This window comes from Microplitis mediator, chromosome 11 (genome assembly GCF_029852145.1).
Source record: "Microplitis mediator isolate UGA2020A chromosome 11, iyMicMedi2.1, whole genome shotgun sequence".
NCBI lineage: Eukaryota > Metazoa > Arthropoda > Insecta > Hymenoptera > Braconidae > Microplitis > Microplitis mediator.
In genome coordinates this window covers 15,318,354-15,330,888 of record NC_079979.1, presented here as the reverse complement: position 1 = coordinate 15,330,888, position 12,535 = coordinate 15,318,354, and the positions used below count along the sequence as shown (strand labels likewise).

Here is a 12,535-nt window from a genome sequence, read left to right as displayed (position 1 = left end):
GACATAAAAGACGTAAATTATAGGATGACGGAATGAAATGCCTATAGCTCGAGGGCGACAAGAAAACGGAAACGTTTTTCATTCCACCAACGAACCAACCAACCAACCAACGACCAACAGAGATGAAGAATTCATTTCACTTCCATCTTTTATTTTCATCTCTCTTTTCTCATGCACACACTGTCCTATACACCAAAAAAATAATGTGTATTTATGCCGTCGGCTCTATATATCTACACACATATGGGTAAAGGGTATGTATAAAAAAAATATAAAAAAACCTCAGAGTAATTACGCAGAGGCCAGTAACCTGTCAACGGAGATTCTGCACAAACATTTTTTTTTTTTTCTTCCCACACTTGACTGTTGATGACATGCTGCACCAAGGACATATCAGTGTAATGAACCTTGATTTAAGCATAACAATGGATGAATAAATTTGAATAGTGACTTTGATGCCGCAATACGTTTTTTTTTTTTTTAATAAACACTAATATTTTTTTTACCGTAGATATTTATTATCAAAGGTGAGTTTATGAAGAATTATAAATTTAAATTAAAGGGTAGATGCAGAGAGAATTTTATTTGATATTTTTTTGGTGGATATTATAAATGTTTATTTAGAAATTGAATTAAATGTAAATGGTATTTTTTTATTTATGTAAATTATTATTTTTATATAATTGAAAGAAATATAAAGTGCTTTGTGGTCGTTAAATGCGACGTAGGGGGCGAGAGAAACGATTTCAGTGTGTAGATTGACAGAGAGAAATAAAATGGAAGATGGGGAGGGGGAGAGGTGAGTATGTATTAAAATTAAATGGAAACGACGACTGTACGAGCAGTAGTGATGATAATCGTGTGCTTTACGTGGGACTCTGAACATTATGGTAATTGCTAATTGAGTCTGCCAACGATTTCCAGACAGTCGAGGACGCAAGAGAACGCGAGGAGAGTAGTAGGTCAAAATCGATAACAAGAGCAGTGTCTCAGCTGGTTCAGTTGTACACGGACGGTTTAGTGCCCACCCACTGAATCATTATTTCTCATTTTTCTTTTCTTATGGTTTTATCTTTATTTTCGTTTTTTTTTTTTTTTTTTTTTTGCAAGGAATCAAGACGAGTGAGTTGTCAGAGAGGAAGTGAAGTTTGAAATGAATTTAAAGATCACATGTATATCCTGAAATTTTTTTCACGCCTTCAAAATTACATTTTGATTTACTTTTTAGTTGACAATAGTTTTATATTAATTTTCGTCGCGAATAAAAATATACGAGGACTGTATTTATGTTTGATGCTGAAGGTTTGAATTGTTTTTTAAAAATGTTTTGTTATTGCGAGCCGCTTAAACGTTTGCCGATGGCCGGCGTAAACTTTAGTATTGATTTGTGCAAGAGTGCTCTTTTTTCCATTACTCGTTACACTTGTACATGTCACTGACTATATTTTATATAAATATACATAAATATAAATACGAATGATATGTTGTAAATTTTTTAGTTGGATTTGTCGATAAGCGCATGACAATTATTGTGTTTGCTCAATAAATTTATTATTTATTAACCTGACGAAAATTATCTGTACATCGGTAATTAAAAAGCAGCGAGAAATTTTTTAAGCTCTGGCTTTGTAATAAACATCCTGACAATAAACATTTAAAATAAATAAATCAACAACAATAATAATGAATAATTGCTCCGAATATAAAATACCTTTGGTGTAGTAAATTATAATGATAATAAAAATAATAATAACATAGGGTAGAAATCTTACGGCGAATTTAAAGGACGCGATCAAGTTTGTAGAGCTCGAGTAATTCACGAAATAGCCTTACCAAAAGTTATAATGATCAACATCGCAAATCTTGTTGATGCAATTACCCTCCCATTTACAGAAAATTTAAAACTAATCCGATAATTTTAATTTTTAACCCCGGGTTTTAAAAAAATATCAATAATTAAATCTTCCAATTTTTTTAAAATTGGAAAATATATAAAAAAGCATCAAAATATTAAAAATTCACCCCAATATATATACAACAAAGATCCTTCTCGAATCGTATATATCATTGTATTATTTGAAATTTTTGATTTATATTTTTATATATATATTTTTTATTCATTTCTTATAGGTCAGCTCGACTCATCCCTTTTCAACAACATTCTATACATATATATGTTATGTATACCTTTTACCTAAGGAAATTTTCTGGCCAACAGCCAAACATATATATATATATATATATATATATATATATATATATATATATATATATAAACACAAAACGTTTCCATTCGTTTGTATTGCGTTTATCTGTCGTTCTTATGTGTTTCCTTCCTTCCTTTCCCAAGGTAAGCTTGTCTACGAGAAAATTGCGAGCACACTTCTGTACAAACATACACACTAAACCACACACAAACACACAAACACAAACATACATATGACTTGCACAAATCTACAAATAAGAAAAATAAATAAAATGACCTTCTTCCAGACATGATGCTTGGAAAAATTAACTGTCGATTACCAATAACTTTATAATAAAAAAAATCTATAAACCACCATATATATATAAAGATATATAAAAGGAACAATAGAATAAAGTGTATGATGAAATAATTCAGCGGCTACTTGACTCAATTACCTGGGGACTTAAATTTACGAGGATAAATTTGAACAAAACGGATAAATCAAGTGCTGGTGATTAAGGCGAGCCACTTGATGAAGGAAAAATAGTTTAAGTATTTAAAAAAAAAAAAACGTAAATACCTTGTCTGTACTTTATCGATTATAAATGAGCTTTAATATTATATAAAGAGAAAATATTGTATTATACAATATCTTTAGCTTGCAGAATTTTTTCAGCCTCATTATCGATGCTTTAGTGCTTTCCAGTGAAAATAAAAAAAAGGAGATAAAAAATTTTAAATATTAAATTTATTAAACTAAATAAAAGTCAATCACGACAAGTTTAAATATAGAACGCGAATCAATATACTAAAAAAATGCGAAAATATAAAAATTGTTATTTAAATTTTTATGAATAAATATGAAATTCGTGTATTTAAAATGGTTAAATAAATATGACTAATGAATGTCGATGTAAATAATAAACGAAATAAAATTACACGAGTATCAAAAAATATTTAAAATTTTTTTATAAAAATTCCCCAGAGTAACAACATTGTTGGCGTTTAATTTATAAGTGTTAAACTCACGACATGAGCAATTATCGGGCGTTAAAATTCAATTGGAAACGATGAATACAAACGTTTGTACCGGAGTGAAGGGCTGCGAGGAGTGGAAAGGGAAAAGGTATACAGGGTTTATGAGGGTCACTACTGCAAAGTTATTTTCGATGCCATATCCGGTAGCAATACTAGGATAGAATAGGAGCTGAATAGTCCAGAGAATCAGTTGTAGCACTCGCAATAGTAATAGGAGAGGAAGCAAATGAATCGAAGCTTCGAGACTAACGAGCCGAATAGGAATCCCAAATCGAGTCATTAGTCATCATTTACACGGTCGGTCATAACGATGACATTTGTTGTATCTATATGTATATTATATATATGTATATGTATAGTTAGACATTTAAACATTACTCTTTGGCTAGAAATATTACATTGTAACGTTCATCAACCGACAACATATATATGAATATATATATACATTTATCTATTAATTCAAGTCATATGTTCACGATACACGCAATACAAACCACTTTGATTAATTACCTCTGCAATTATATAAGTAGTAATTGATGGAAATAGAAAAGTGGGACGAAATACGACACTTGTTTTTTTATTTATTTTTTTTTTCTCAGACAAGTAAAAAGTAATTAATAATTTATTTAAAAAAAAAAAAAAATTGAAATTGTTAAATGGCGGGGCATAAAAAATATTTAATGGTGTATACAAAAAAAATTTCGTTAAAAAATAGCAGCAATTTTTCATGGAGTTTCCTTGCTGAATACGTGGGTGATAGAAAATTTATATGACGTCACGATTTAGAGATAAAAAGAGATTCAAGTTTTAAAATAACGGGAATTTTTTAATATTTTTGAACGAGATACTTTATGAATCCGGGAATATTAATTTTTTATAAAATTTTGGGATTTATTTTTTAACAAAAGATAAGGGGAGTTTAAACTATTGAACTGTCGCGGATTAATAATAAATGTAGTTTGATAACGGATTAATATTTTTAAAAGGCATGACATTTGGAATCGATTATTCTAATTTAGTGGGGTAATGAAGCTCTAAATTATGATAATAATAAATGGGGGCTAGAGAGAATAATGATGATAATTTTTAAAATATTTTTGGTGTAAAATAAAAAATAAAGAACGTACTTCGACTTCAGTAAATGTGATTTGTTAGCAAGTAAAAGGTTTGAGCTTCAATTTCGATGTGCAACGATGTAGAGCGTGTGTCATGTTCACTTAAAATCGGTGATCGAAGAGCACCTAAAATGTCTATTTTAGTAAATTCACAACTGGATAACTGAAAATTTTTACTTAATGTGAAATTTTGATGTACGACATTGTTTCTAGTAAAATAAAAGTATCGACAATTTTTAAATCTACTTTTAGTTCATGTTTAAATACACGGACAAAAATGAACTATATAAATTGAGAATGACAAGTAATCTAATGATAAAGTGATCGTTTATGATTCAAACGTGAATAATTACAGGATAAGTATGAAAATTTATTGTCTATGTAAGAAAAATTACTATTTAAACTTTAAAAATCGTAACTGATACTTGGAAAATAGAAGACACGTATTATAAAATTTACTATTTGAATGTTAAAATTCCCCATATTGACAACCAGGTTCCGGGTTATAATTTCAAATAGTAATTTTTATTTTTTTTTTTTTTCGGTGTAGAATTATTATTAAAAAAAATATATTCCATAAAGTGAAAAAGTAACAATCACACAAATGCGGCCTTCAGATTTTGGTTCACATGTCGCCAGTTCATATGTCACAAAATTTTCTTTAATCATCAAAATTTTATCAAAACTTTTTAAACGAGTTTTTTTTTTTTAAAATTTAACGAGATAATTAAATTTAATTAAAAATCCAGTGATTCCCTAAGAGAATTTTTTTTTTATAAAAAAAAAATTCACAAAAACTTCAGAGCTAATTTCGCCGTAGGCTAAAATCTCAATTCAAATAAAAAATTAAAAAATTTTCTCAAACCGAACATTAAATACGTCTGCATAATGACGGAAATTTTTTTATTATTAATAGCAAATTCCAAAAAAAATTTTTTTCAAAAAATTAATTAATGAAAAAAAAAATTCAAATTAAATTTTGGCAACTAAAAAATTTTGTAAGTGATAATTTAAAAAATTTTCAATTTTATTTGGGTGATGACATTTGACGTTTAATAATAATTTGAATAGATCATAAAATCAATGATAAACTACGAGTACGCATGTGTACATAGAAATTATTGTTAAACATATTAGGTAAATGAGGTTAGTTGGTTAATTTTGAGAACGACAAACCCCAAACACCAACAGTGTGTGTTGTGTGTACACAAAGCGTGTGCGAAATACTTTGGCAGTTTTGAGTTTACTCAAAGGCTCTCTTAATGAGATTGACTGCTGGTAGTGATGTTGCAACTGCTTTTACTCCAGGGTTAGATGTACAATTTTAGTGGTATTGCTGCCTGAATGTTACGAGCTTTTCGACTACACAACCAACCGCCAAATAAGAGAAAATAAATAAAAGGAAAAATACCTACTGAGTAATAAAAGAGAAAAAAAGTTTACAGAGAAAGACAAACAAAAGATAACGGATCGCACTGAGGGTTCTCGAGCCGGTAGTTGCTCGGAGAAAAACAAAAAAATTATTTTTTTTTTAAATTTTCACGAGTGCACGTAAATCATGAAATTCAACGGCTAGAGTACTTTTAACGTGTGAAAAGGCTTTATTGTATACAATACACCTTTAAAAACAATGCTCTCATTTACGGGCATGATTGCAAATAAATTTTTTATTTTATCATCGATAGTTTTTGACAGACTGTCATTATCATTACTTTCAATTATCTGTATTTAATTATTCATTTATAGAGGAACGGGGGGGGGGCAAAATGGGATAGGGCGGGCAAATTTTTTTTTCTTCCTTTGTATCCAATACTTAGACTGTAAAAAAATTAGTGAAGTGAACGCGGAGTAAATGCGGAGCGGATGACTGTTTATTTATTAAATCCCTTCAAAGTGAAATTCACTCCGAAGAGGAGTTTAATTTAATATTGAAACTCCTTGTCGGAGTGAAATTCATAAAAAGAGATCATTTTAATAATAAAACTCCGAATGACGGAGTGAATTCAGATTGAATTAAAATCTGAATTTACTCCCAATTTTTTACAGTGTATATAAAATGTAATTTTTTTACATATATAAATTACTTATAAAAAAATTTAATTAATATCCAGAAATTTTTTTTTAACTTTTTTAGAGTACCCCATTTTGCCCGCAAAAATGAAAATTATTCTTTTAACAACTGAAAATTTTTTCTATTTACTTTGAATATCATTAAAAAAAAAAAAAAAAAGATTTAGTGTATCCGAGTCCTCGAAAACTCATTATTTCCTTCAGTACCCCATTTGCCCCCCATATAAATATTTATTTTTTTCACAGTAATTATTTCCACTAAAATTTATTTAAACTTCTTGGGATCGAATTATAAAAAATTTTTTTCAAAAAAAATTCATTAATTTTAAATAAATAATATTATGTTTAAAAAAAAGTTGATGACAATTTTAAAAATTCAGTTAAATAATTAACCGGCGAAATTTAAATATTGAAATCTCTATTAAAAACAGAATTAACTGGCATGTTTTTACAGTTAAAATAAAATTGTTATTTTAATTGACAGGAGTTAAAAATATGAAAAAAAACTAACAGTTAAATATGTTTTTAAAAGAAATAATTTCTTGTTTTTATTTTTAATTGTGAGCTAAAGGTCGAGAGCAGGTTTAAGTATAAACGGTCGATATTGTCGATGAGAATTGTCGCGTGCTTATGCCCTTGTCTCAATGCATGTGTTAACACGCTTACATACATTCTTGTATTATTATCATTATTATTGTATTTTTTTATTAATATTATTATTATTATTATTATTATTATTATTATCATTATTTTTTTCTATTCTCCATTCAAACCTCTACGTAGTTTGTATTATTCAGAATATCGCACAAAGCCGTTTGATATTTTTTTTTCTTTAAATAATTGAAAGCATAATGAAATAAAAATATTAAAACTTTGAATTTAAAAAAAAAATTCAATAAATAATTCCATAAAAAAAATGAACTATATAAAATAAAAATTTGAAGTAGCTTTGAATTAAAATATAAAAATAAAAGCTAGGTTGATAAATTATTAAAAGCAAGAGAAGGCCATTGTAAAATGTCATGAGCTAAAAGAGGAGGTAAAATTTGAAATAAAAAAAAATTTAAGACAAAGGAAAAAAAATGTAGGTAAAAAAAATAAATAAAAAAAGTTTTAAGTACAAAGAATAAGACAAATGAGAAAAAAATAAGTACTCACTCGGTCAGTAGCGTCTTGTATAGCGCGGTCGATGCGAATAAGGGGTTGTAGAGGTCGCACAGACTGCCGCGTTCAAGTAGTCCAACAACGCGTTTCGTCCTCCTCGTGTCATATTTTTTCCTCATAATCCAGTATGATCCAACTTAAGCCTCCTCTCCCTCTTGTAACATCAACATCATACACAATCCTTATTATAAATCATTTAAAATAAAAATAACAAACAAAAATTTCAAATAAAAATTCACGTCTAATTCCCCTCGTTTTTCATTTCGAGGGTGTGCCACTGAATTTAAAAATTTATTATTCAAACCATCATTAATTATTCCAATTAAAAATTAATTATGAATAGTTACCAATAAATTATTAATTACCAAAAATTTACCCATAATTTATTTACTTATCAAACTAAAAATTAAAAATTTAACAATTAAACGGCAGTACAAACTCGCGCGATAAGACGTGTGACGACAGTGGTGGGTATTAACGCCGGCAATTTTGTCGCGGCAAGAGTTAGAATAAGCGTGACGACTTGGACAAGTAAGTAGTACAGCCACGGAGGAGACCCGACACGACGAGTCCGGTGAACGCGACGCGAATGAGGGTTTGGTCCTGCGCAGCAGCGCCAAACGGTTACCGGCCGAAGCTTTGAGGATAGTTAAGCTCAAACTCCAAGCACAACCAGCTACCCTACAGCCCTACTCAATCCTCTACCTCCACAATATATCTATACATTTACATATACAACCATCTCTTTCTTACTTTTTAACATTATCTCTCTTACACCCTTTGCTACTTTACTCCCTCTGTCTTTATTTCACGCATAAACCCTGTCTCCCTCGAACTCGACATGCTTTCTATCTTGTTCATATACTCTATCTCGCTTACTCCTCTACTATGTATTACACTTTACACAACTTACTCTCATATATATATATAGAAATTTACTGTCTCACTTGCACTTAAATGTTACATATAAATATCATTCTCTAACTCATTGCATACTACTTCTCTTCCACTTATATATGTGTATATAAACTATAACACTAGTTCATCTTGACTACTCACAAATGTGAGTTTTACATCCGTCTCTCTCTGTCACCAACCAACGCAATGCTCGTGGCCGGGCTGTGCTGGAGCTCAACACACAGACGATACAGCTAAACATTTATGAGAGGGTAAAAGGGAGTTTAACATATAGTAGTATGTACTACATAAATATATACATATATACATAAATGTGTGTGCGTGTCTAATGCTAGACTAGACTCCAGCGAACACACGCACGCTAGTACAGTGGATAGAGAAGAAAACTCACCGCTGTGATGTGTGTAGTGCGTGCGATAGGAGCCCGGTTACACTATCGGTTCATCGCACACTCTATACTGTGATAAAAAAAAATAAAGCTTCCAAAACCGTTGACAATAGGTGTGGTACAAAGACGCCGAATCATTTATTAAATTGTTATTTTTTTTTTCTCTAGTATTATTATTATTTACTATAAAAAGTGAAATAATGAAAAAGCCTGCGGTCTATAATATTTCTTGAGACTAAAGTTTGTATAGATGTCATGCTCGTTTTTTTTTATGTCCCAAATGCCGGGTGAGTTGCATACCGTGCTCGACATTTATCACACTAGGTCACAACCGCTGGTGCGAAAATTGTAACACTTGTTTTTGTTTTATATACTGGGTGAATGTATGAGTGTGTATGGTGTGAAAAAAGGTGGGAGTATAGAATGGAAAGTATGTTGTTTATAAAGAATCAAGTTAACATCACAGATGCAAAGTGGACCATTTGGCAATGACAATTGCCGGTTTTAGGTTTTTGAGATTAAACTCCCGGCGGTGGGTCGCTGGGTCATCGGATCGGTGGCTGATGCTGTACTGCTGCTGCTACTGCTGCTACTACTACTGGTTCTCTGGTTCTGGGTTATACCAGGATACTGCTCTTGGTATCCCGGGTCAACCAATACCAAAGTAGTCACGCCCGTTACGTGTCAGACGTCCAATATCGGTGAATCGGACCGAGAGCTTATGCACTTCTGCCGCGGTATTTACTTCTGTATAAGCTGTTATATATTTATATGTATATATATATCATCTGTGTCACTTTATTGTGCGCTTCCTTTTTCTCGCTCTTTATTTTCCTCTCAATGTCCAACATTGAAAGAAAAAATTATCACTTCAAAGGAAACGCTCAATGTCATAAACTTTTAGTATATATATAATATTAGATTCAGCTTTTATTTATTTATTTATCTCTCATTCAATAAATCTCTTAAATTTTTTGAAATTTTAGTTGATTATTTAAAATTTAAAAATAAAAATTACGTTAATTATGCGACAGAACTTAATTATTTAATTCGCTTCGAATTGAAGAAGTTCTGGAAATTTTTTGAAGACAATCAATACAACCGAAGTACGTAATCGCTCTCATTAATTATTTGAGGAAATATGTGTCTATATATTTATGTAATGGTAAATTTAATTCCATTAAATGAATGAATTTATTTATAAAATTAAAGTTGAATTGAATTGAATAAATGAAAATTTTTAAATTATTGTTGGCAACTGCAATCTAACTATTTGTAGAATGTACAAAAATAATTGTTATTCTTGGCGCAAGGTCGTGGTAAATTTCACCTAGTCAATATAACAGCTTTCTCAGCAGCCTCTTGCTCTTAAACTCTTTAAATTAATTATTTTTTTTTTAGACGGTTTTAATTTTTATTTAACTTCCATTACCCACTTTAATCACCATTAGTTATCGTTAACCCATTAAATAATTATAAACACATAAATAACTTTTAATAATTAGTGCGTCCGTAATGGAACACTTTATTATAAACCTGTCCCTCTATAATTTTTAATAATAGTTAAAATTTTTCATAACTTTAAAATTATGTTTATTTTTACCAACAAAAATTTTCATCACTGCAACAGGAAATTAATAAAAAAAATTTTACTTGACACGGTTTTGTTCGCAGTCGGAAAAAAAAAATTTCCTTGAGACTTTTTGGGGTTTCTTCTACTAGAGGGCATGGTAAGGAACAAAAAACGTTTATATTGTGTGGAGTTATTCCCAACAGCAAAGAAGATGCAGGTCACTTTCAATAAAAATACACAGACAGCCACAACCTCATTTTTCCTCATATGGGTCATAAGTCAAAAATAAAATTTTTTGGGGACTTTTTGAAGTTTCTCCGACTAGAGGACATCGTAAGGAATAAAAAATGTATATATTGTGTGGAACTATTCCCAATAGAAAAAAGTTATGGGCCACATTCATCAAAATATATAGACAGTGTCATCTGCCCGCATCTGCCTCCATCTGCCCGCATGTGCCCGACGCCATTTACGAAAAAAATAAAATTCTTTATAGAGTTTTTGTATTTTTTTCTGCTAGAGGGCTTTATAATGAACAAAAAATTTTGATATCGTGGGGAGTTATTCCCAATGGCAAGAAAATTACAGACTAATTTTAGTAAAAACGCAAAGCCCACGTCCTCCCTGATCAGTCACTGCGGTCTGGGTCAAAAATAAAATTTTTCTGGGGACTTTTTGAGGTTTTCTCTACTAAAGGACATCATAAGGAACAAAAAACGCTTGTATTGTGTTGAGTTTTTTCCAACGACAAAGAAGTTACAGGTCATTTTTAATAAAAATACACAAACAGTGTCATCCTCATCCATCCTCATATGGGTCATAAGTCAAAAATAAAATTTTTTGGGGACTTTTTAAAGTTTCTCCAACTAGAGGACATCGTAAGGAACAAAAAATGCGTATATTGTGTGGAACTATTCCCAATGGGAAAAAAGTTATGGGCCACTTTTCATCAAAATATATAGACAGTGTCATCCTCATTCATCTTCATAAAGGTCATAAGTCAGAAAAACAATTTTTTTCAGGTTTTTTCGTGGTTTCTCCTACTAAAGGACACCGAAAAGATAGAAAAACGTTTATGCTGTCTGAACTTATTCCCAACAGTAGCAAATCTAGGGCCTCTCTTTATAAAAACATTTAGTTCCTCGCCTTCGACATGTGTGATGATATCACGCAGGTTACAATGCCCCTCCCCCCTTAGTGCGTGAAATCTTTTAGTAAATGATAAAAAAAAAAAAAAAAAAAAAATGAAAACAATAATAACAATAATTAATAATCAACATTCCGGTATTACATTATCTCCCATTTACCTTTTTTTAAAAAATAAATTCTCGTTTATTTAGCAATTTAAATTAATGAAGAAATTTATTCTGAATGTAACATAAATTTATATCGTTAAACCCGTATAAATGTACTTGTGGACAATAAATATTTAGCACCTAGAACATACGATAGTACGATAATTACTATGTAACTATTAGCAATGGGTCAATCCAACTGCACATCGATACAATCAAAATAGCGTCGGTAATACACTAGCGTGATAACAATCTATCCATTAGTTTATAAGTGAATTTAATACCCTTTTACATCCACTAAATCGTTAAATAATTATTAGATGAATCTCAATAATAATTCACATCCAACTATTACAGCAATAATGTGCTTACTCATAACATAAAACTAACACAGCTGAGGTACAACTATTTGTTTCCGTTAAAATATTTTATTATTTAATTTTGTAGATAAAGTTAATTAACGGCATAAGTATAAGACATAAGTATACTTATGAAAGTTTATTAATTACTTAAGATTTATTAAAGAGAATAGTTTATTAATTGATTGCGACTATAGAGCGACGTGTCTCGGTAGGGATTATTAATTTATTATTGATATTCTCATCAATTCGCTGAGGATAATTAGTAATTTACATGCATGAACTGCTGTACCAATGGGTTATAATTTTAATTCACTTTGTTGTTGATAAATTACTTATTTTTTGTTAATTAATTATAATTATATTTGTTTACCATTCAATATTAATTGAGATTAATATCGGGTTTGATTAGTAACGTAATAATTAC

At 30.1% G+C, this 12,535-nt stretch overlaps 1 protein-coding gene and 1 long non-coding RNA gene across 6 annotated transcripts in view; one reads left to right on the top strand and one right to left on the bottom strand.

The window, feature by feature from the left end:
* The window catches only part of LOC130677045 (gamma-aminobutyric acid type B receptor subunit 2), a 125,090-nt gene that overhangs the window by 110,539 nt on the left and 2,016 nt on the right, over nt 1-12,535 (bottom strand). For 2 of the 5 annotated variants that reach the window (XM_057483601.1, XM_057483603.1), the window contains exon 1: nt 7,570-8,185. The gene's annotated coding sequence lies outside the window, so the exon portion shown is untranslated. Of the gene's footprint in view, nt 1-7,569; nt 8,186-12,535 lie in introns of those variants that run through there. The other 3 variants (XM_057483602.1, XM_057483604.1, XM_057483605.1) reach the window with 3 other exon arrangements.
* Nucleotides 664-3,003, top strand: LOC130677047 (uncharacterized). Its single transcript, XR_008991517.1, has 3 exons — nt 664-1,302; nt 2,131-2,350; nt 2,494-3,003. It is a non-coding gene; the product is annotated as an uncharacterized LOC130677047 (long non-coding RNA).